This window comes from Cricetulus griseus, chromosome 4 (assembly GCF_003668045.3).
Source record: "Cricetulus griseus strain 17A/GY chromosome 4, alternate assembly CriGri-PICRH-1.0, whole genome shotgun sequence".
Lineage (NCBI taxonomy): Eukaryota > Metazoa > Chordata > Mammalia > Rodentia > Cricetidae > Cricetulus > Cricetulus griseus.
In genome coordinates this window covers 200,754,776-200,780,188 of record NC_048597.1, presented here as the reverse complement: position 1 = coordinate 200,780,188, position 25,413 = coordinate 200,754,776, and the positions used below count along the sequence as shown (strand labels likewise).

The 25,413-nt window shown below is 36.5% G+C and overlaps 1 long non-coding RNA gene across 2 annotated transcripts in view; it reads right to left on the bottom strand.

The window, feature by feature from the left end:
• Positions 1-25,413, bottom strand: part of LOC103161422 — a 275,190-nt gene that overhangs the window by 66,121 nt on the left and 183,656 nt on the right. The window contains exon 3 of one of the 2 annotated variants that reach the window (XR_003484493.2): positions 6,033-7,334. The exons of the other annotated variant lie outside the window; for it this stretch is intronic. This is a non-coding gene — a long non-coding RNA (uncharacterized LOC103161422). Of the gene's footprint in view, positions 1-6,032; positions 7,335-25,413 lie in introns of those variants that run through there. 2 annotated transcript variants of the gene reach the window in all.

Here is a 25,413-nt window from a genome sequence, read left to right as displayed (position 1 = left end):
GTATAAATGTACCACATTTTCTCCTTTCATTCTTCAGTTGAGGGACATGTAGGTAGCTTCCAGGTTCTGGCTATTACAAGTAATGCAGCTATGAACATAATTGAACATATATCCTTGGTGTATGAATGTGCATTCTTTGGGTATATGCCCGAGAGAGGAATTGCTGGATTTTGAGGTAGACTGATTGAGGTAGACCCATTTTCCTGAGAAACTGCCATCATACTGATTTCCAAAGTGTCTGTGCAAGTTTGCACTCCACCAGCAATGAGGAGTGTTCCTGCTTCTCTATGTCCTCTCCAGCATAGACTGTCATTGGTGTTTTTTATTTTAGCCATTCTGATACGAGTAAGATGGTATCTCAGAGTTGTTTTGATTTGCATTTCCCTGATGCCTAAGGATTTTGAGCACTTTCTTAAGTGTCTTTCAGACATTTTAGATTCCTCTATTGAGAACCACCCTGAACACCCCCAATCTCATCTGTGTGCATCTTTTATCTGCATGAATACCTTTTATTTAATTTGGAAATGTTTTTATGATCCACTTGAAGACAATTTCTATGCCACTAACCCTAATGTTCTTCTTCATCAATTTATACATATAATTCAAACATTTTGTCTCTTTTGTCCCATAGTTCCTTACATATTCCTTTCAAGTATGTTTTTCTTTATTTTCTTTTATTCTTTGATTGAGGGATCTAATTTTTCTACTTTGTCTTCATATCTTTGTAGCCTATCTTCTTCTTGATCTACTAGTGGAAATTTCCTCTAGATTTTCTAATTAGATCATTGAGGTTTTCAATTCTACATTAATCTCAGCTTGAGTTCTCCTTCATATTTCTATGTCTTTACTGATTTCAGTTTTCAAATCCTGAATTTGTCTTCATCATATCATTAACATGTATATTTGTTTCCTTATATTTCAGTTAGAAGCTTATTTCTATTTTTTCTTTTCTTTTCTTTTTTTTCTTTTTGGTTTTTTGACAGGGTTTCTCTGTGTAGCTTTGGAGCCTATCCTGGCACTCACTCTGGAGACCAAAAGAAGCTTATTTCTATCCTCCTTAATTTTATTAAGGTGTTTAATGTCTTCTTTAAACTTCCTAAATTCTTCTATAATGCTATAATCACTTTTTAAAATGCTGTGTGCTGGGCTTTAGCTAGGTAACACTCATTGGAAAATGTCTCTGCAAGACTTTTGTAAGGCTTTTGGTGGATGGATATATTGTATTTGTCTCTCATAGTGTTTGTGTTTTCACAATATGACGGGGCATGTGTAATTCCTTAATTATTTAAATGTTTGATGTTAGATTCCAGTCTCCCTCTGTAGAGTGGAAGTTTGGCTCTACTTTTACTATTTCCCAATATTGATTAATTTCAGAACAAGTATAATGAGTTAGTAGTGTTGATTTTTGATTGCTGGGACATGACATAGTTATGAACAAAGGGGTAGAATGTGACTCCTATTTGGTCCATCCCAAGGTGGTATGAAAGCTGGGCTGCTTCCATATATGAGGAATGGAGATCTGAGGAAATCATCAGGCTGGATTGGATCATGAGCTGTGTGGCCCTAGCCAAGCCAGGGAATATGGGGGAGGCATATATGGGTAATGATCCCATGTTCCTAATATTTTTATAATGAAATTTGAATAAGAATGAATTTGATCAAATTATAATACAAAAAGGTAAATGCTATAAAATGTTGTCATCATATCTTTGATGTGTTTGCCTTTTCATTAGTTTGTGTTATAATTATCTACTGCCTTGAATCTTTTTTTAATGTTTTGACTTGTCATTTTGATTTTATACTTTAAACGTTTAAAGCTGATATCATAACTATTGTTCTTAATATATATTTTCAGTTGTCTACTAAAATAGAAACATAGTAAGTTTGAGTCCATATCCAAAAGAATGGCAAGAAAGAATTCTATAAACCTTGGTTGGTTATACTCGAGAGAAATATATTAGAAGAAGCTATAAATAGTGTCTGATGCTCCCATGTATTTACATGTTTTTAAAGATATCAGTCTTTTATCAGTGAACAAGCAATGGACATGAGTAATGTTCCTAAATTCCTACACAAAACAATGGAAGCACCACACCACCATTGTGTTTGATCAACTGAAGGACTTATGGATTATCTATTACATTCTTGCATCTTTGAGCAAATTTAAGAATAGTTTTAAGAGTGTGCTTTCAGAAATTTGTTCAATATTTAGTTTCATTTGCTTTGAGCATACCTAATTTTAGAATATCCTTGAACTGACAAGTAACATTTTTAAAAATCATATTTTATTTATAGTATACTTTAGTTATAGTATAGTTGACCAACTTCAGTTATCAATTCTAAATATTCACCTATAAGACTCAAGTTATTTAAAGAAAGGACTAAAAAACCTAAATACCTTCTTAATCATAATTATTTAAACATAATTAAAAGTTAGTATATTATAAATCTATAAAGCAATCACTGCTATAAAGGCCAGTTCCTTATCTATTTGGCTACTGGGGCCCATGCAAATTATTTCTAAAGCAATCCATACAGCAGCAAAAATAGCTCTACATTTGTATATTTAGTGTCCTATTATCCAAAACAGTGAGAAGGTCTATATCATTATTTGTAGGCACATAGCCATTCTCATGTGAAAACACTAAGATCATTAAAAATAAATATAGAGTCTGCTCACTTCTTCCAGCTCCCCCACCACCTCTGGGGAAAAAATTTCACATCATTGGAAAGCAATTCTATTTAGAGTAGTTTGTCCTAAGGAAGTAATACAAAGGAAAGAAAAGATCTGTACTTCACAAGGCTCCCATAAGGGAAAATTGGAAACAACCTAAATGTCCAGCAATGTGAGGAGAGTTAATTAAGCTATTTTTCCACTTAAGAAAATCTTAAGCAAGGTTTGTGCTTTTCATTTCACAATGATAATAAATTCTAGTATGTAATAGGCACCCAAAATATATCTGTTGATCACATGAATTATTTACCCATTAGCCTCATAATTGGAAATACTGTATAATTAAATAACAAACATGAATCTGAAGTAAACCACAAACTTTAACAGAAAATTATGAGTACATATCTCCAATTTTGGTATAATATAAATACACAGAAATGTGGGAAAGTACCAACTATAGGTATAAGTCTCAAGATTATATTTGTGTTTACCATTTTTTTATTTTTCTTCTGTAAAATAAATTAAACACCAGGTAGGAATATGATTGACTATGCTTAGTGACTCTGACACCATGTTGATTAACATAACAGCCAGGTTATTAGCTTTTACACTCCAAATACTCAGAACTGACCACCCAGTTCCCCTAACCCTACCTCAGCTAGTCTTCTGCTTCCTACAGTTGCAAGAATAAGATTAAGTCATCTTGACTGTGTTCGGTACGGGGACTCTGGCTACAAATGGTATGAAACACATGCTATGGCTGTAAAATCTCCAAGACTATAAAAATATAATCATGTCTAACTCATAACAAGACACAACTTCTGAAAACACATCAGTACAGTTACGTTTCTAAACTCAACACAATTCCTTTTAAAGTGCAGAGATGCACTTTACACTGTTAACTCTCAATGGACTCAAAGTCATGAAAAAAATTAGAAGAAAGAAGAGGAAGATGGTGAAATAGGGACAAACAGCATCCCCTATGTCCCTAAGACTCTGGAGAAAGTATATCTATGATTTCAAAATGAGGTGAGAAGCATGAAATGACAAAAGAGAAATGCAGTACAGTTTGGAATGTTAGAGACCAGATGAAATTAGGAAAATTGAATTTCATGTATAAAGGAAAGAATAGACTTCAACCTAAAACTGGAGTAATGAACAAAATAGGGATGAAAAAGAAGAACGCTCTCAACATGTACACACGAGCACGCACACACACATACACACACACAAACATACACACATGCGCACAGAGACACATGCAGAGAAAGACATGCACACACATGCATGCACATACACATGCATATGCATGCCAATATACCAACACACAACACACACAAACACACACACATGTGCGCGCGCGCACACACACACACACACACACACACACACACACACACACACGGTCTATAAACAGAAAAAGAAACTCTCTAAAAGCAAAGATCAGCAAAAAAAAAAACAGAAGAAAAGTATTGAAAGTATTGGTGATAAAGACACAGGTATATGAATCCAATGCTTGGAAATCATCCTGCACTTTCTTCTCATTAGAAAATAAGGGCAAAGACCCCAAAAGTAATTTCAGGCATACTGTTCTGCTGGAAGCAATAGAAAAGTATACAACCATGTGTCTTTCAACTTTAAAGCCCTCCCTCTGTCCACTAAGATCATGACAATCAGAGAATCATATAATCACTTAAACACTTCAGAGACTTGACAAGAACTGAAAGCCAATAAAGCAAATATACTCAACTTAAGACCCAACATACTGGAAGGAAAGAAGGATGAGCCCTGAAAATATGAACACATCCAAGTGCAAATACAATAATGGGTAGGAAGTCTGGAGAAACAGTTCCACTGTTAAGAGCACTTGCTGCTCTTAAAGAGGCCCCAGGTTACATTTCCAGCAACAACATGGTAGCTCATACTGTCTTTAGTTCCAGTTAGGGGAATCCTACCTCATCTCTGGCAGACATACATACAGCCAAAACACTCATACAAATAAAATAAAATAAAATAAAATAAAATAAAATAAAATAAAATAATAAAATAAAATAAAGAATGGGAAAGGGTCATACTATATTCTAAAACATTGAAATCAATATGGGAATGGAGTCTCCTAGTCATTACCAGGGAGTCATCCTTTAGATATTAACCAGCTTTTAGCATGGGAATGTGTAAATGAAGGTTTCTCTCGCACCCGCCAGCTCCTGAATAAGCATTAGAGCCTTAGTAATAATTATAATTGTTGGTCAATGTCTCAGGCATATTACTGAATATCTCTCACAATTAAATTAACTCATTTTTACTAAGCTGTGTATAACCACTTGGCTGTGACTTACCGTAATGTTGTGATGTCTTACTCTTTTGTCAGCTAAATTACATCTCCCTGACTTTCCCCCCTAGCTATATCCCCCATGCTATAGGCCAAAAAAGCTTTATTCATCAACCAATAAGAGCAACATATCAAGCAAGAATTACAGTTACAATAGTTAGTCTATTTGTATTTGGAAAAAATAAAGAAAATTCTCTACCATCTATCATATCTTCGTGAGTCTAAGGTTTTGTATCAATTAATCTTTTATCATAACTGAGGAAAACTATAAGTATCTAGTGTTCAATTCCATCAAAGTCCCCAGAAGGATATACGTTACCTAAGTAAATATGAAGTGTGCTATAAGTAACTTCCAAAACTCTAGAAAGGAGAGAGACATCTTGTTACCCAAAGTTCTTCTGTAATATTGGGGCATCAATCTTCAGCCTACAAGCCCATAGAATCTGTCAGAAGTCTCAATGAACCAGGAAATTTGAAGATCTGTTCTGCTTTGTTCATCAGTTGCTTTTATCTGAGTCTTGTAGAATGTCTGGAAGTTTCTTCTGTGAAGCAGGAACCCTGAAGAACCATCCCATCTTGTGTTGGCAAGTTCAACAGTCAATCTTCTGTGGCTCCTGCATGTCCAGTTTATACAGCATATAGTCGTCATGCAGTCCAAACAAGAGAAGTGCCCAAATGGCTATTCTTACTATAATTGAAAACAAACTCAATAAGGAGCTTCTTCGATGCCCATCATCTTCTTAAAGTAATTGGTGCTGCTAGGCGCCCACATATCTCACTGTCAAGAAAAGTCTTAAAAGTTCTTAAAACATTTTAAATGCCATATTCTCTATGTCTTTGAAGTATTTGAAAATTACCTATCCATCTGAAATATATGTCTGTGTATCTCGAAAACCTAACATGACTATAAGTTTGACATTCATAGATGACTATTAATTATATTTAACTATGCATTACATTTTAAATGAGCTTCATAACTATAATACCTTAAATAAGAGTAAAAATATACATATTGTATAACAAAATTGACCTTTGGATTTCATTGTAACATCCCCCTTTCCTATCTAATTTTATTAATTCATGTCATTCTTTCTTTTTGTTAGTTTGGCTAAAGGTTTGTCAATAGTGACTCTTTTAATCATTGAAAAGTTGTGAAAGTCAGTGTGCATTGTGGAGGCTTATTTTTCCCACATATATTGAGTTTCTTGGGTTATGTGCATCTGTTGGGATGAATGCACTTCAGTCTTTTTTTTTCTTCACACTCTTTTTGCTTTTTTGACTTATCATTTGTGAATTTTCTTTTTACACAGTCTTTACTTGAGCTTATGATTCCACACTGGTACTAAGAGGTAGAAAGGAAAACAATAGTGACAGAAACAATGCATTGAAACTAATTATTTTATTGAAACGCATTTTTATTTGACTGTATCCCTAATGAGGTTCAAAAATGGCATAGGATAGTGCTAGGATAAATGTAATCATGTTTGAAACAACAGTTTAAGAAGTTAAAAAGGAGAATGTGTGAAGGGGAAAAAGAGGAGTAAATTAGGGGTGAGAGGGAATATACATGAGTTGTTATAAGTAGTGGGGAAAAGAGAATGCATTGGGGGAGTCCATCATGAATGCCTATTAAGGCAAGATGAAACTGAAAGCAAAACAATAATGGTGAAAAGGTAACAGTAAGATAGACAGACAGATAGATAGATAGATAGATAGATAGATAGATAAAATAGAATGATATGTTAGATCATCAGTCAGCATTTCTCTTTTACTGGGATGGGCATCTTCCTCCATCTCTAAGTTGTGTTTTGCAGCTGACTCTGCAGGAGGAAAGACAGCTGCCAGTTTCTACTTAAAATAAACTAGAAGAAAATATCTTCCTGCTGCATTCGAGTCTTCCTCCATAGGATTTTTCCAGTCTTCAGGTCTTGTTAAATTTAGCATTCTGTCCCTCCATCTATCCCCACCAGGTATAGCCTTATTTCTGGTGTACATGATGATCACACTTCTAAACAGGTTTCCACTTTCTAAGACTTTGAAGGAAGCATAGTGATGACACACCACAGAACTAGGGTTGGGTTCACTTTTGGGGGGTGTTCTCCTCCTACCCAAACAGGCTGCTTTTCTGCCACACCACACTGTCCTTGCTTATGCATAAGTAAGTTCAGCAGACATTTCCAAGGTCAGCTAAACCGTCTCTTTCCTAATAGGTGAAGGAGGAAGCTTGGGTCTCCGATTTTGAGGATTATTGTGATGAATGTTCAGCCTTTCCTGGTGAAGTGATTTTCCCATAGCAGTTCTCTCAGGTGAAATTCTATTCCTACCAGCCTAGAAGAAAGCAGTCACAGTAAATGGCAATGTCCTGAGCTCCATGGCACTCTACGCAGACCTATCTGAAGTTTTATACAGTTTTCATCTGGAGTCCTCCTTTCTCTCCTTACTTTGTGGGCCCAGACCTGGAGGGGAGGGCTTATTGCCCCCTTCCTTCCTACATGGTCAAGTTCTTCCAGTTCGAATTTACAATGTCGTTGTAAAATAACTCTAGTTTTCTGGATTGTATACACTTTCTCATTTGCTGTTTCCTGGGCCCTCTATTGCCGTTCCAGAATTCTAATATTACTCTTCAGTCTGATGTTTCTTTCATAGTCATGGGTACATAGGAGTGCTGTTAGCCTCTATTCTGCCATCATCACTTTTATTCTTGTTTTAAAAGTAGTTACATATTTAAGTAGAAGCTTTATAAAATACCAACCAAGTAACCTCAGTGTATAACCTGTTGCCTGACATATTTTGAATTTGTCAAACAAAGGCCCCACAGAAAATAAACCAAACCTTACTTAATTAAATTATTTTTAAAATCCGGTCAAAGCTTGAGTTCTAGAATGCCAGTTCTTGTAAGACAAATCGATATCTCACAAATACTCAAATGTAGAGGAAACATTTGTCTTAGAATTGTACCAAGGCATCAAGAATTTCTTACATAGATACTAAATGAGCTACACATTAAAAAAATACATAGTACTATTATAGTTTTGTTTTGCTTTGTTTTATTTAGAGGGTAATAGCAAAGATAAGTCATGGGATATTCTCCAACTCCTTAAAACCCGCTGGAATTATTGAAGATGAGAGGGACATGTTAGAGGAAGTCAATAAAAGAGAAGATTAAGGCTCATACAGGTAGATGACTTGTTTAAGGACCACTTCTGTGTTATCATAACTGTAAAAGGCCTATGACTAAAGCTCATTTAAATTGATTTTTACTATAGTATCTGGCATACATGCTTCAAAATGATACTTCATGTCCGGCATTAATGATTACAACAAGCTCTAATACTGCATTAAATGACAGTAGTTTGCTTTCTTAAAACCAGTGATTTATCTACCATCCTATTTAACTATCATTTGTCACCTTCTCCACAGACACAGACTTTATAAAAATTCTTCTAGTGGCACAGACATGAGATAAACTGCTACTATTTGAATGGTAAGGATAGGGAAACATTTTTATAAAGACTATATTTCTTGCTATTGAATTCTAAATATTCATTAACTAAGCATCGCCACATTTAGCTATTCTGCTTATTTATTAAAATAAATATTTAAACGGACTGTTCTCATTTATAATAACTACAGCATAATAGGCTCATAGCAATGTTTACTTCTACTGATGGGATTGGCCATAGATATAATCAGAGCAGATGTGTGCACTAAGCTGTTTTCAGTGACATAAGCATTTTACCATGGGAAGTTTCATAAAACTAAAACCACAGATTCCAATGAGATGAGTATTTAACCTCTGGGTTTGATTTAGAATATTATATTCATAGTTTTAAAAGAAATGGCCCACTATAAAGAAGTCAAGCTTTGTATAAGACTTTTGGGATTTATCTTTGCTCCATTTGTGGTTAATTCTGCCTAAGAGAAAGAGTTTACCTAAAAGACCATCTCAACAACATTATAGGCCTTATGGAAAGTCATCCCACACTGCCATAGTATTTTCACCAAAGTGATGTGAAATAGTATATTCACCTCTAAATATCAAGAGATGTCCAAGAAGAGATATGACAAAGAGATCATCTAGGAACCTGGGTGTCATGGACAATGGTGGAAGTGTTAAGTGGTGACACTGCTTTCTTAGACTTCTTTCCTCTCCTTGCGCCCTGAGACAATGTATGGTTGAGGTATCTAGACTCATGCATAAACTTGTATAGCTCTGGATGTTTTTTTTTCCATTAGTAAACAAAATAGCAACTTGACAGCTGCCTTAGTAATTTTCTTCAACACTGTTAATAAACAATGCTTGTGAAGCCCCACCACTGGGCTTGTACTTCAGTCTTCTCACGTTCTCGTGGTTCATTCCCTTTTTACTCTTCCTCCCTCCAACCATCTTACTAAATCTTGCACTGTCTCTGTCTCTAACTCTGTGTCTTTGTCTCTCTGTTTCTGTTTCTCTCTCTCTCTCTCTCTCTCTCTCTCTCTCTCTCTCTCTCTCTCTCTCTCTCATACAAACACAGAGAGAAAGAGACAGAGATTTTCAACAATCAATAAGAAATATATAACTTTTTAAAAGGCAGAGATCCAGGATCCTCTTTCATACTTTGGAAACACAAGGATAGATAAACTAAACATTCTCCCAAATGAATCAAATTTGACTTTCCCCAATTCCATAATGAAACCTATTGCTAGAGCTTCAGAGGTGGCACAGAAGGTAAGGGGCTTTCTGCAGAAAACTTGAAGACCTGAGTTGGGATTCCCTGAACTTATGTGAAAGGTGAGTGCTGAATCACATCTGTAATCCTACCATGAGACGGGTTGCAGTGACAGGAGATTTCTGGAAGCTTGGGGGCCAGGAGTCCTAACATATGCATTGATATAGGGCAAAAGTGCTGTCTCTCAAAAAAACTGGCACCCAAGGTTGTCCTCCTAACTCCACATGTGCATCATAACTTGCACACATAACTGCACACACACACAGGCCCGCACGCACGCACACACACACACACACACACACACACACACACACACACAAATGCACACATGCATGCACACACATTCACATACATGCATACACACAACAAAATACTGCTACTTTAATGATACTATGTAAAAAGCTACCCATAAATGATTTACTATTTTTCAATTATTCCCTGGTTTCTGTGTCTTGATTTCAAAAGTATCAGCTGCATTTTTTTAAAGGGTAACTTGGCAGATTGCTTTCTGGGTTATCTGTCCTTTTTACTCTAATTTGAAGTATCTGCCACATGAACACACATATACACACACTTTCATGTGCATCACCCCCTCAGGGACTATCTTTCTGCCTTAACCTAATATACATTAATAAAACCACAATACTCACTCATAATAATGCTTGGTTTTTCCTTCTCAGCTAAATCATCTATGTCATGAGATAAAGTTATTTAACTAGTATATACCATTCATATCACCATAAATAAGTACATTAGTTACCCAATGTTATTTCATTTAGTTGCTATGGATCTACTGTACACCTCACAATTCAATGGGTAATAGGAATAATATGCAAAATTAGATAGATATTGAATCCATATATTCAAAAGTCTGTAGTAGATATTATTAAATGTTTACAAATACAAAGTCCTTTCATTAGTGTTTGTTAGCCATACAGATCAGTGGATTTCATTGTGAAAATTCTATACATGCTTTTAACACATTTTGTGATGTCAACCCTCTCATATGCCCCCTTACCCTTAGCATCTCACTTCCAGACTCCCCTTTCTCTTTTCAGAGTCCCCTTTCTACTTTTATATCTTCTCTTTCTCTTCCCTCACGCTGTCTCTTTCTGTCTGTCTCTATCTCTCTGTGTCTCTGTCTCTTTCTCTCTGAATCACATTTGATAGGCTATATGCAATGCAATAATTGTCTTTCTGAGTCTGGGCTATTCCAAGTGGCAACATATCAGCTAGTCCCATCCATTTTCCTGAAAACAACGTGGTTTCATTCTTTTTAGGTACGAGTAAGGCTTTATGTGAATTTTTCACATTTTCTTTATCTATTCATCAGTGAATTGTTATTGTGAATAAGATAAAATATCATTTTGAAGGCAATATTGCCTGGATTTGAAAAGATTAATTGAATGCTTTTACATACATACAGGTACACTCACACTCAGGAACAAGTGTCTATGCCTACATGTACACATAAATCCTGCTATTAAAGGATAAAATACTATACATTAGAAATATAACCATGTTTTCCTATTTGAACTAAGATAATAGTTCTCTCCCTAAAACACCTGCACACAAATCTTTGGGGTGTGTGTGGGGGTGTTTTAATGGTAAAAGGAAAAGGCAGTGGAATTAAGCTAGAGATTACAGGATAGGGAGATGATCCTGGGCTATCTGAATGGCCCCACTGTAATCAATCACAAAGGCTTTTGTAAAATGGAAGCATGAAAGTCATGAGAGAGAAAAGGCAGAGACAAAGGAAGAGATGGAAATGTGCTGCCAGAAATGAGGGTTAAAATGATGCAAGGAAAGGGCTGGGAGCCAATAAATGTGAGTGGGCCCTAGGAGCTTCCAAAGGCAGTAAACACATTCTCTCCTGGAGACTCCAGTGGGAACACAACTGTCTCAACTCAATTTGGTTTTCAGACTTCAAAACTGTAAGACTGTAAATTTTCATTGCTTTGAGTCACAAAATGTATGAAAATACATTATAGAGGCAATAGAGAATTACTTAACTGTACCATTTATTAACAACTTTCCCTCCAGTAATCTCTCTGAATCTCACTGTTAGCTCTCATGGCAGCCTGACTCAGGCCTTCCAAGACAGCACACCAGTGGTGCCATCCATCTCCTTGCTTTTATGCCTTCCCTGACCCAACAGCCATCTGTCCATGGACCAGATCCCTTTCTGTTCAACTCATGCCCATAGCCTCCTTAAAAAGAGAGCTCTGAGTTCATTCCGAGCTACCAGTTTTAATCTTAACCATTAACGTGGCATCCAAACAACACTCCAGCTTTTGCAGACTCATTACAGGGCTTTGTAATTGCTTTTAAGTGGTTTGAAGTATTTTGTCTACTGTTCCACCAAATTAGCAACTTCGAGGGAGTAGGAAATATAAGTGCTTTTGGTTTTTATTCATCCTGGCAGGAATTTCTCATTCCAGGTGCAGACACAAAGTAGGAACACTGACATTGTATGCAGTTTTTCCGGGGTGGGTTGCCACCCATCCTGACCCCCCAAAACCTTGATGCCTACAGGAAAGTGAGAAACTTTTGGTATTTAGTGCTATTATATTCATGCTCCGTCTACTTGCTAATTCATCCTGTTAGGCAGGAATACAGCTTCCTTTCTAAACCCGAAAATATGTAACCATAAGAAAAAGAGCACTGGTGCTTTGTAATTCCATAATGTTGTTATTTACAAAACATAAAAACTTCATTGGAAAGTATGAGAATATTATGAAATAAGAAGACAGATACTGTTATTGTCATAAACACTGAAACAAGTTTATAAAGGCAAGGAACTTTCTAAAAGTGTCAAAATAGAAAGCACTGAATGGGAAAAAATGCTTGTAATTCCATGTTTATGGTGTATCGGTTGTGTGATTGTTGTTTCCCATGATTGCTTAAGGCTTGTAAAGCTAATTGTGACTGTTCTGGAATCCTGATTAAAATATAAGTGCACTCATTCTTTAAGATTCTTTAAGATTCACACAGAAACCTAAAATCTTATATTCTAAAATCTAGGCTGTTTATTTATAACCTTGATTTTTCTGTTCTAGAAAAACATTAATTTGTTCCATAAATTGCAAAGTGCTACATTATGTCACATTTATCACGTAGGAGGAAAGCCCATGTGGAGTCACGGTACTAAATATAAAAGTTTTAAGTTTGTAGGTAACTTGCTGAAGCAGCAAACTGAAGCCTCATTGGGGAATTGCTCCAAGGGATTTAAAGGTAAGGGAATGAAAATGTCTCAAATAGAAAAACCATATGCATTATGAAAAATGCTTGGAGGTCTGCATGGCTGGAGGAGAGAACAAAGTATGTCTCTGCCCTGGAAAAACATGAACAGCTAAATTCTTTTATCCCTATATCACCTATTGAAGTTAGTAAATTCCTCCAGGAGACATCAGTGAGACAGCTGCATACTTGAAGTGGATCCCAAGATGTTGGTGACACCCTTTTACAGGCATAGAATGGGGGAAAAACATAACACCAAAATTAGAAAAAGATAATATGACAATCTACCATAGAAATATATAAGCTACTCAAATTAAGAGCAATGTCATGCAGATGCCCTCAGGATTCCCACAAGTAGAAAAGAAAATAGTGCACCATGCTTTTTTGTTAATTCTCTGTCACTAACCAATTAGTCATCTAACAAGACTAGCAATTGAAATGAACTCAGTTAAGAGGGGTGTGGAAAGAATCCAGTAGTATAAAAATTGGAGCTATATCCAGACTTCTTCCTCCATTTACTCCAAGTAGCCTGGTTAAAGCATTTTTTCTAACTCACCTCTATTTCCTGTCACTTTTTTGTGAATGGTTTGTTGCTGTAGTTTTCCTTGTTAAAAGAATGTGGCTTAAAAGAGCAATGAGAAGGACCAAGGAAAATCAAGTTGGACTTGACATTAGTCAGACATTTGTCTGTGCCTCTTACAAACTGAATGACATTAGGCAAGTTATTGATGAATAGCTACGTTAAATCTCATATTTGTCATCAATGAAATGAGTTATTTAAAACAATACACCCAAACATAGGATTGTGTTTAAAGTGCCCACATAATGCATCCTACGCCCTCAACTTCCTCAATTAGTTTATTGCATAAATTATTTTCAAAACATTTAGACTTTCTTTCACATGTTCCATCCAATATGATACCACAGAACCTGTAAATTTTCTCTATATACCCAGATGCTGAGTTGAATTAATTTACTTAGTTATAGCAGGACTTACTTAAACCTCTTGGAAAATAATAACATTTTTAGGTGAAAGGCATGATACAAAACAACAATTCAGGGTTTAGTTTCTCACAACTAAACAAAACATTTTTGTATTTTTATAATTCAACAGTGAAATAGAAGATGTTACTTTTTGGCAATATCTGAAGCAGCTAAGAGATGTCTACCTAAACATTTTCTAACATGGTTTGTGTTTTAATTCCCTAGGTTTAAAGGTTGACCTGACCTGGCCTGTCATCTTTAAGACAAAACAATGAAATTCAAGAGTCACAGAAATAACGACAATTAACTGTTAAAAGAATTTTTCATGAACCAGATAGTGCATTTGATACTCACTGCACTTCTATGAGCAGTTCCATTACCATTCTTTATCTACAAAGTAGAAGAGATTACTTAACTCACCTGACAGTCTGCTTAATGAGAAGCAGAACATAAATTCAAATCCAGGTCCAAGTGAAAAAATGGTAATTCATTTAACTGTAAATCTGCTATTGTCCATTAGCTCAAATATAAATACAAATGTGAACTTTCACAATAGAGAAAACTGAGAATTGAGTTCTTATTCTGACCTCTCCCACAACCTACTCACTGTGTTAACAATTGACATAGACTGGCTCACCTCTGACTCTTACTAACACTGTGATCATGTGCAAGTCACTCCACCTCTTGAACCTCCATGTTCTCATGAACCTGTTGACCAATTACCTCTTTTCCAGAACTGAGACAGATACCAGAGGTAAGCTTCATAGAACCAGAACACTGTGAATGCTCAATAAGCAGAAGCTATTAGAAATATCGTGACATCCCTGGGCTCAAAATGCTGTTGTCAGCCTGCTTAGTGTCTATACATATTCCCAGGTGACATGCAGTGATATTTTGTTTATATTCCAACAAATAAAGCTTGCCTGAAGATCAGAGTGCAGAACTAAGACACTAGTTAGCCACACAGCTAGTTAAGAGCTAAGGTAAAAGTTAGCCACACACCTAAGCCACTAGCTAGCCAAAGAGGAGAGGCAGTGGTGGCTACACCTTTAATCCCAGCACTCAAGATCACATGCCTTTAATCCCAGCATTAAAGAGAAGTATAAAACAGGAGATCAGTGCAATCTCAGGGCAGTGTGAGGTTTGGTGGAGAGTTTTGCAGTCTGCAGTCACTCTGAGGACAGGATCCCACGCCCTTGGTCTGAGTCTTGGTAGAGGTAAGAACTTTCTAATGGCTTGGCTACTTTGCTTTTCTGATTTCAGCTTGAACCCCCAATATGTGTCTCTGGGTTTTTATTATTCATGCTAGAGTGACACTCATTCAGTCAGTGAAATATTATGAGGAAATACGTGTATGTATGTATGTGTGTGTGTGTGTCTATGTATGTGTACATATATGTGTGTCCATGTGTACATGTGTGTATTGTGCATATGTGTGTGTGTGTATGTTGTGTGTGTGTGTGTGTGTGTGTGATGTGCACAAGCACATGGATGTCCTATGAACCCAGAAGAGGCTATCAGCTGCTATGGAGCTAGAGTTATAGACAGTTGTAATTCACCCACTGGTGGGTGATTAAACTCTGGTCTTCAGAAAGAGCACCAAATGCTGTAAACCCCTTAGTCACCTCCCAAGCCTACTTATGACATTTTTATGAAGATAAAAATGGATAAATATATTTTCTTATCATACTTTCTTAATGATATCTAGATGGAGAAAAACTTATACATATTATTCCATTTACACATAATAGCCAATAAAGTTTTGTCAGAATAATTTGAAGATAATAATTTGGGGGAGGGCAAATGACAGAAGTTTCTGAGGCAAGACACAGAAAGGATGTCTCAAACTGCTTTCTACCGGGATCAAGGGTTCAGGCCAACACTGAAGTCAAATAGCTGAAACTAGAGAGAAGGCAGCAGTCTAGAGTTGGGGGGAGAAGCAGGATGGAGAGAGTGGGAACAATAAGCAGCAACAAAAAAGCCACAAAAACTTTAAAAACTACAACAAAACATCTGTCTGTCTTGAGTAGCTGGAGCTAGCAAGATGTGGTGAGACTTTTTCTTCAAGGTCTTGTAAACCTGAAAATGAACTTCCTGTACAGAAGTATAATATTTGAGAACTCAGTCAATTTTGCTAGCTTTTTTTTAAGAAATACAGAGCTACAGTGGCAATGGTGTTTTAGTATCACAGTCTAGGTAAATCCTCTGAAGAAATAAGCTTGAGCCTTCACTTTCCTTTCAACCCCAACTTGTAACAGCACAAAGCTGATGTATAAAGATTGCATAACCATCTGGGTATCACTGTAACAATATGCATATATACAAATTCCAAAAGAAGGGGACACTTTTGGAAAAAATACCTATCTCTTAGAGAAAAATCACTGTGTTTTAAAAATAACTACAAGTAGAATTTTAAAAATAATCACCCAAATAAAACAATTCCTTAAAACCTACATTAAGGCAACGATAATCTATTCTCAGAAGCTCAATCAGTGAACATATGGTCTTTTCCCACAGCAGTAATGCCTGTCATGTGAACATCCTTTCCATTAAATACTCTAAGTGATCTCTTACTTTTGTAAGCTTATTTTCTTGAAGTTGTTTCTTTTAAGAGTTTCCTTGGGCTGCCATTAGAGGGCATGAAAGAATAATGTGCAGACCAAAGTCAGATGCACCAAAACTCTCGAAGAAAGAAAGGAACAACTGCCAGTCTGCCTCCCTTTGAAAGAAGAGTTCACTCCCCACCTGTCCCAAAAAGCAGTAGTGGAAACAATTTGTATGCAATAACCAGTGATTATAGCAGTCTTCTATGAAAAAATTAAGGTCCTGATGACTATTTCAAGTCAACGACAAACCGAATTATTAATGTTCATAGAAGCATGTTTTCATCATTTGAAAGTTAGATCTTATCTAATAGGAGTTACTGGGGTACATGTCTAAATATAAGAAAGAAAGAAAGAAAGAAAGAAAGAAAGAAAGAAAGAAAGAAAGAAAGAAAGGAGAGAAAGGAAAGGAGAGGGAGGGAGAAAGGAAAGAGGTAGGGAGAGAGAAGAAAGAAAGAAACAAAGAAAGAAACAAAGAAAGAAAGAAAGAAAGAAAGAAAGAAGGAAGGAAGGAAGGAAGGAAGGAAGGAAGGAAGGAAAGAAAGAAAGAAAGAAAGAAAGAAAGAAAGAAAGAAAGAAAGAAAGAAAGAAAGAAAGGTTATATACAGCTGGTGAGCAGTGAAATATCAAATTTTGGTTCATGGTCAGAAAAAATACATAAAAGAAAAATAATACAGAGACATATTGTTCTTTGAAAAGTTTAGGATCAATTTTGTGGCTTCAAGATCTACCCCATCATACCAACCTCCCTGTGGTGTCCCTATGAAGCTCCCTTTTAATCCCTTTTAAACCCAGTCAAAAAGGACTGTTTTGCAAAGATGGACAAATGACCCAAATCTTCTTAGGCTATAAATCATTTGACATTTGAAGGGACTTTAAATCCATATTCGCTTTTTAAATGTCCATATTCAAAATTTATGAATTAAGTGGACACATCTACAAATAAGGGCACAATTCTTCCCTATAATAAATGTAAAAGAAGTCATCACTAATCCAGTAAGCCCATTCTTTTAACTTGTGGAGGGGAAATGTATAGTTTATGTTTCATAATATAAACCCTTTCTTATACAAGATACAGTTTGGGTAAAAATTATGGATTTCCAGAATAAATTTATGATAGCTGTCCATTGCTTTAATTTATAAAACAGTAAAATCCCAAGATCCCCCTCAAAACAGCCACAATATGTTTCTATCGTACTAGCAAGACTGTTAAGACTCCCTATAGGGCACTTGGACTTAAAACCTATAAATTTCCTGCTTAAATTTTCTAACAGGAGAAACTAGGGATACATATGAGAACATAAACCCACCTTTCAGCAATAGGTCTGTGTAAGTCTGTATTGCTGAAGGGTATAACAGAAGTCGTAAAGGACAGGAGTTATAGTGAAAAGGACTCAGACTTCATGCTTTGTTTGTAAACACAGAACTCAGAAAATGCAGAGACAGATGGGAAAAATACCTTCAAATACCTGTGATGGGAAGCGGTCTCTTAGCAAGCCAATTCCCCCACAGACCCATTCTGACTAACCAACAAAAGTATCTGACAAATGTTCAACAGATATAAATGGAAGAGGTTGTAAACAATTATGTATCCTATGTATTTCATTTTTATTAAATGGGCACAATTATTTAAAATTAAAATAATAGATTAAATTCTAATAAAAATATCTAAGATACTTTGTTATTTCCTATATCTAGTAAATGTAGAAAACATGGATAAGTAGCTAAGAGGTGTTTAGTGTCCTTTATCTAGATTGGAAAAATAACCATTGGCAAGTGATGTAATACTAGAACGGTCGCTGTCACCGAATCCTCCTTGATATGCATTTACCACGTCCATCCTTTCTAAAGCTGTGAATACATCTGCACCTAATAAGCTGTTCTCAATCTCATCTGTCCAGTGTGAGTGTAGTGTGTTCTGTCATCTCTTCTGGTAGGATAGTTTCCCTTATCAACAAAAGAAAGTAGGGCATCAAGCAAAGCATTTTACATTTGTTACCATAATCAAACAAAGAAAGGAAGGTGCAGTATGGACACAGAAATCCTGAGGCAAATCTTGCCTCCTCTCTTAAGCCACACAGCTTTCTAAATCAACAAAATAAGGGAGGTCCTCATCCTTACCTCAAATTGACTTTGCATGAAATGACTGGAAAATTCCTAGGCACATAGCAGAAACAGGAGGCCTAACCAAGCCTGTCTTGCTTACACAGTGGCATTGGTGATTAATAACACATCACAAAGCCATCTTCAGCATCTTCATCACTTCCTTGGCTTTCCAATCACATTTTCTTTTTTCGCATCAAGTGCCACCACCACCACCACCCCTGCCCCATCTGAAGCCTCCCCAGGTTCTGACAGATTGGAGACTCCTTTCTTTTATTTTTATTTATATTTTCACACATTTTTATAATGAAGTTTACTTTGTCCACACCTCATTCCTTTCTCCCAGCCTTCTCCCTCTCTTTGTAGAACACTTCGTGGCAGCAAGACTCAGGAGTATCTGTCATTCTACACCTGATTTTATTCCTGTATGAGTGACAACTTATCTGCCAACCGGCAGGGTTAAGGGTCTCCAGGAACATTTCTAAGAGGTCCAGATAAGAAAGTGAGATGCTTCAGGTATTTCTCAGGCCTCTACACAAGTGACAATGAAAAAGTTACCTTATTTTTCTGTACCTCAGTTATGCCAGCAATGAAATAAGAAATTGGGGCCTATTCTGGCTCTGCCTCTAATCATATAAATCTTAATAAGATTCTAATATTTTGTTTATAATGGAATTTTGCTTATCACAAAAAGGAAACTATTGATTAAATATTTAATTATCACATATATTTCATTTTTCCTTCTCTTTGACAAAGGTTGCATGCTACAAAGAGTTGTTGGCAGATCTTGCAATAATTTTAATATATTCCATATAACTCCATCAATAAATTTTTAAAATTAGTTCTGACATTTAAAAATTCTTGTCAAAACATATAAAAATCATTATTCCCCATAAATATAAAATAAAGGTAATCACTTTCAAAAATAAAGGAAAATAAAATCCTATCTTATAGCACAATATTTTATTATTTGTAACCTACCTTATATGCCATCCTATAGCCTTCATCCAGTAGCTGATGGAAGCATAAGCAGAAACCCACAGCTAAACACCGCACTGAACTCCTGGAATCCAGTTGCAGAGAGGGAGGAGTGATGAGCAAAGGGGTCAAGACCAGGCTGGAGAAACCCACAGAAACAACTGATCTGAACAAGGGAGAGCTCATGAACCGCAGACTGATAGCTGGGAAACCAGCATAGAACCAACCCAGACCCCTGATCATGGATGTCAGTTATAAGGCCTGGGAAATATATGGAGCCTCTGGCAGTGGATCAGTATCTGTCCCTGGTATACCAATGGACTTTGGGAGCCCATTCCACATAGAGGGATACTCTCTCAGCCTAGACACATGGGGGAGGGGGCCTAGGCCCTGCTCCAAATGATGACAGCCTTTGAAGATCCCCCATGGACGGCCTCCCCTTCCCTGGGAAGCAGAAAGGAGATGGGATAGGGGGTAGAGGGCAGGGGAGGAGGGAAGGGAGAGAGAACTGGGATTGACATGTAAAACAAGCCTGTTTCTAATTTAAATAATAAAAAAGAATGTTTTCCCTGGGTTTCCCCAGCATGGTCTAGACCCCTTTGCTCATCACTCCTTGCTTTCTGCAACTTGATTCCAGGAATTTGGCTCAGTGCTTAGCTGTGAATATTTGTTTCTGCTTCCATCAGCTATTATTACATTTTTGTGCATTTTCCTTTCTATGGATCTGATTTGCACCACTTAGGCTCATCCTGTCTGTATAATTGTGTAGCACATATTTCCCTTTTAAAATAAACATTTTTCAGTTATGAACAACATTTTATAAACATAAAAATGAATGTTTTCTTATAATAGTCACAAAAGTATATGCTGTACCATGTTTTAAAATTATAGGAGAGTTTCTTTATTAAAATAGGAATGTCATTCTAACTCCTGTTGCACACATTTTAATGTAATATTTTATTCATTACAATTATTTTTTGTAATTTTTTATTAGTCCAAATTAGGAACAAGCTTTCTTCACATGTCAATTGCTCCTCCCTCTCCCTACCCTCCCCCCAACCCTCCTCCCCAACCTCCCAACTGCCCCCCACCCCATCCACCCTCCACTCCCCAGGCTGGGTAGGGCCCTCAACAGGGACTCCCCAAAGTCCACCACATTATCCTGGGCTGGGCCTAGGCACTCCCCCATGTGTCTAGACCAAGAGTGCATCCCTTCACTTGAGATGGTCTCTCAAAGTCCCTCTTACACCAGGGAAAAATACTAATCCACTGTCAGGGTCCCCCTAGAGTGCAGAGGCCTCCTAATTGACATCCATGTTCAGGGGTCTGGATAAGTCCCTGCTGTCCTCCCAGACAGCAGTCTGGGGTTGATGTGCCCCCCCCCTTGTTCAGGCCAGTTGTTTCTGTGGGTTTCACCAGCCTGGTAGCAACCCCTTTGATCTTCATTCCTCCCTCTCTGCAACCGGGTTCCAGAGTTCAGTTCAGTGTATATCTGTGGGTGTCTGCCTCTGCTTCCATTAGCCACTAAATGAGGGCTCTGGGTGGCATAAAAAGTAGTCATCAGTCTCAACATAGGGGAAGGGCATTTAGGTTATCCTCTCTACCATTGCCTAGATTGTCAGTTCGTGTCAGCCTTGTAGATCTCTGGAAACCTCCCCAGTGCCAGATCTCTCCTCAGAACTATAATGGCTCCCTCTGATATAGTATCTCTCATCCTGCTCTCCTCTATTCTTCCCCCAACTCAACATTTCTGCTACTCCGTTTTTCTCCTCTCTCCTCCTCTTCTCTTCCTCTCATTCTGGCAGCTCCCTCTCCCCTACCCTCATGCTCCCAATTAGCTCAGGAGATCCTGCCCCTTCCCATTCTCTGGGGTCCATGCATTTTTCCCTTAGAGTCCTTGTTTCCTACATTCTTCGGTGAGGAGGATTGTAGGCTGGTAATCCTTTGCTCTATGTCTAAAATTCATATATGAGTGAGTACATACCATGTTTGTCTTTTTGTGAGTGGGTTACCTCACTCAGGATTGTTTCTTCTAGTTCTATCCATTTGCCTGTGAATTTCAAGATTCCATTACTTTTTTCTGTTGAGTAGTACTCCATTGTATAAATGTACCACATTTTCTCTATCCATGCTTCAGTTGAGGGGCATCTAGGTTGCTTCCAGGTTCTGGCTATTACAAACAATGCTGCTATGAACATGGTTGAACATATGTCCTTGTTGTATGAATGTGCATTATTTGGGTATATGCCCAAGAGAGGAATTGCTGGATCTTGAGGTAGACTGATTCAGATTTTTCTTAGCAACCACCACACTGATTTCCAAAGTGGTCTTATAAGTTTGCACTCCCACCAGCAATGGAGGAGTGTTCCTTTTTCTCTACATCCTCTCCAGCATAGATTGTCATTGGTGCTTTTGATTTTAGCCCTTCTGGCCAGTGTAAGATGATATCTCAGAGTTGTTTTGAGTTGCATTTGATGACTTCATTACAATTCTTTAGGCAAATTGTTGAAATTGTTTTGAGCTTTTAACAATTTTTCAGAGAGCAGGACATAGATGCCTGGTAATCTTGGCACATCTGTGAGACATGACTCTCCAACTAGTGCTTAAGTATCAGAACACAATACATTGCTGGAAAATGGCTGATGAATCATTGGGAAGGAATGGCTCAGGAATCATCAACAAAGACTTGCTTAAGACTCTTTACCACACTCTTTCTTGGGTGCTCTCTCTTTTCCTAAAGCAAGCCTACAGTAGTTTCAATTCCACGACAATTTCAATCACTCTCAACTCAAATAAGTGCTTTAAATTTTACTAAAGTTTAAAATAATACTTAATAATCAAATGACTTAGTAATTCCACGACAATTTCAATCACTCTCAACTCAAATAAGTGCTTTAAATTTTACTAAAGGTTAAAATAATACTTAATAATAAAATGACTTAGTAATTACTTAGTAATTTTGCAAATAAATAATTGTATTGCCAATTTAAAAAACTTATTCAGTGCTCAAGTCAAAAAGGGTAGTCTTCTTACTGTTCAGAAACTAATTTCAATCCAGAATGGAAAATCCAGAATAAAGAATACTGAAGAAACATTAACAGTCAGTCTGGAGCTGTAGCTTTTTATAGTGAAAAAATAATATATTAGAAAACAGACATAAAATGCTTACTGTCATAGAACAACAAAACAGCTGTGTAGAATTTTTGTACTGGGCAAACTTCTATGCATTCATAGTACAAAATAAAAGTTATTTGTTGTCCTTAATCTCCACCTTATTTTATGAGGAAGATATCTATATGAAATTAAGTCATATCACTTAAGTAGTAAATAAAACGAAGTGAACATACTTAGGAAAGCCTGCCATCACAGAAAGGTAAAGTGTATCACCCAAATGTTTTTCATTAACAGTTGTACTACATATCTACACAAATAGTTCTTCATTAAATAAAAGCAACTATTTGTGCTATAAGAATGAACTTTATAACAAGGGGATGTTTTTAATTAACTGTTTTAGGGAGAAATCCATGTGCATCTGTTTAAGGGGTAACAAGGATTTATTAAGATATGAAAATGGGAAAATATACTCACGAATACAGGATATGGTAAATCCAGTTGCAGAGTCTTTGGAAAGCTGGGGACCTATCACACCTGCTTCAGGCCTCTGGACCTGGTCTTCACCACCCAAGAGAGCACAAGCTCCTCCCCCTTTCCTTCTAAGAGGTCACTTCAGCAGATGAGAAGCAAGACCTCTATCAGGCCAGATAGCCCAAGGTCATAGGAGAATACCCATGGCACACTGCCATCTGATTCTTCTATCTAACACCTGATGACTGGAGGGCCCGAATTTATTTGGTTTGGTTGTGAAGTACACTTAGCCTTCTACAAGTACTACCAGTTTGAAAGAGAGAGTCTAAGGGTTCAAATATAGCATCCTAAAGGAAATGTCTATCACAAGGTTATAGAAAATGCCTCATTACAGCACTTAAAAAAGTAAATGAAGGAATTAATGTCTAAAAGAATCTTCAAATTTGTTCTCAGCCAAAACAATAACTGACTCTGTGACAGAAAATGTTTTGGGAGTAGAAGAAATTAGAGGCAGGTAGTAAATGGGAAAAAAATTGTTATTCTAGAGATCTTCCTAAACAATATATATGTATATATATACATATATATTGTATATATATAATATATATACACTAAAATAAACAGAATGCAGAATAATTCTGTCATATCTGGTATCTTGAGAAACAACCACTAGCAGGAATAAAATACTACATAGGGGATGTTATTCGATATTGATGTATAAACCTGAATTTTAATTAGAATCATCTAATATTCTTTCCAGTGCAGAACTATAAAATATGTTGATACCTATAAACAGTCTACCTCTTTTAAATGAAGAAACACAGGGGTAAACACTTTGAAAGGAAGAACAAATTGTAGGCACAAGCACAGGTAAAGTCTTTTGAGGTCACACACCATACCTACTAATAGAAGGAAAGCCTTCTAAGAAATGTATCTAGTTTCAAGTCTAAGGGGAAAATGTCTAAAGCAAATGTTGAACATGGTCCTTCTGGGTAAAAATGGAACAATGCAGAATTCTGAGAATCATTCAAGGGAGCCATAGAAGAAACAACATGAGTTTCAGAAAGAATAAAAACTGGGAGAAGGGAAAGGCATGGGGGAAAGATGAATAATTTTACCCAAGAGTGTTCTAATCAATTAGATCACAAGGATCTGTTTTTAAAAGAATGAAAACCAACAGGCTGAAGATTATAGTGACTCAACCTTGACTGGCTCAGAGGACAAAAAAAAAAAAAAAAAAAAAAAAGACTCTCGCTTTCCCAAAAGAATTCTTCTGCTGGATCACCAAATAGGCAAGATGCATATATGATCAATATTTTAAAGGGAAAGATAGAACTAGAGTGTCATCATTTGCAATGGTCCTAAAAAGTAATAGATTTCAACACCAGGCATCATCATTATCAGCTGGTGTTAGAAAAAGTAGAGGTAAAAACAGCATCAAAAACTACTGTTGAAAGTAGACCCAAAGTGAGCAAGTCTGACCCAAACAAACCTTTGAACAAATCTGCTAGGGGTTCAGGGAACACAAGAAGTTGGTTGGTATGATCAACCTTCTCCCAGGATTGCCAATAAATAAACCGGATGATTAAAAAAGATGAAGAGAAGAACTGCAGGTTAAAAGACAGATATAATACTTAATCTCGGTATTTGCTCAAGATTAAACTAGTGTCTCTTGTAGATACTAAAGTGGTGAAACTATAAGATAGTGAAATAATTGTTCCCTCAGAAAGAGAAAGTAAACTCCAATAGGTATACAGCAGTTAAGGAGTTTCCTGTTCTATTTCTTCAGCCAGCTGCTGCAAAGCATATAGGCTTTGAAATAATCCATATTATTTCACACATTTCTTTCTTTTCTTTTTTTTTTGACTCCTGCATTATTTATAGCAAGAGTTTTAAGGGAAATTTAGGAGAGATAATTCAAAAGTAATATTGCATAATGAGATGATGCTTTTTAAAGAACCAGCAGATAAAAAGGACCAGAAATGTTCACGAAAATAATTCATCAGGATGAATGTGTAAAATACAGTCCCATCTTTGAGGTGGGGTTAAACTGATGCAGAACTTGCACACAATAAGATCCAAAATCCAGTATTTTTCCATTCATTTATTTAGTTCATAAATAAAGTCATGCATAATTATGATACAGAATACAGTATTTTCACAATGGCATGGCTAAATTAAACCAATTAACATGTTATATCACAC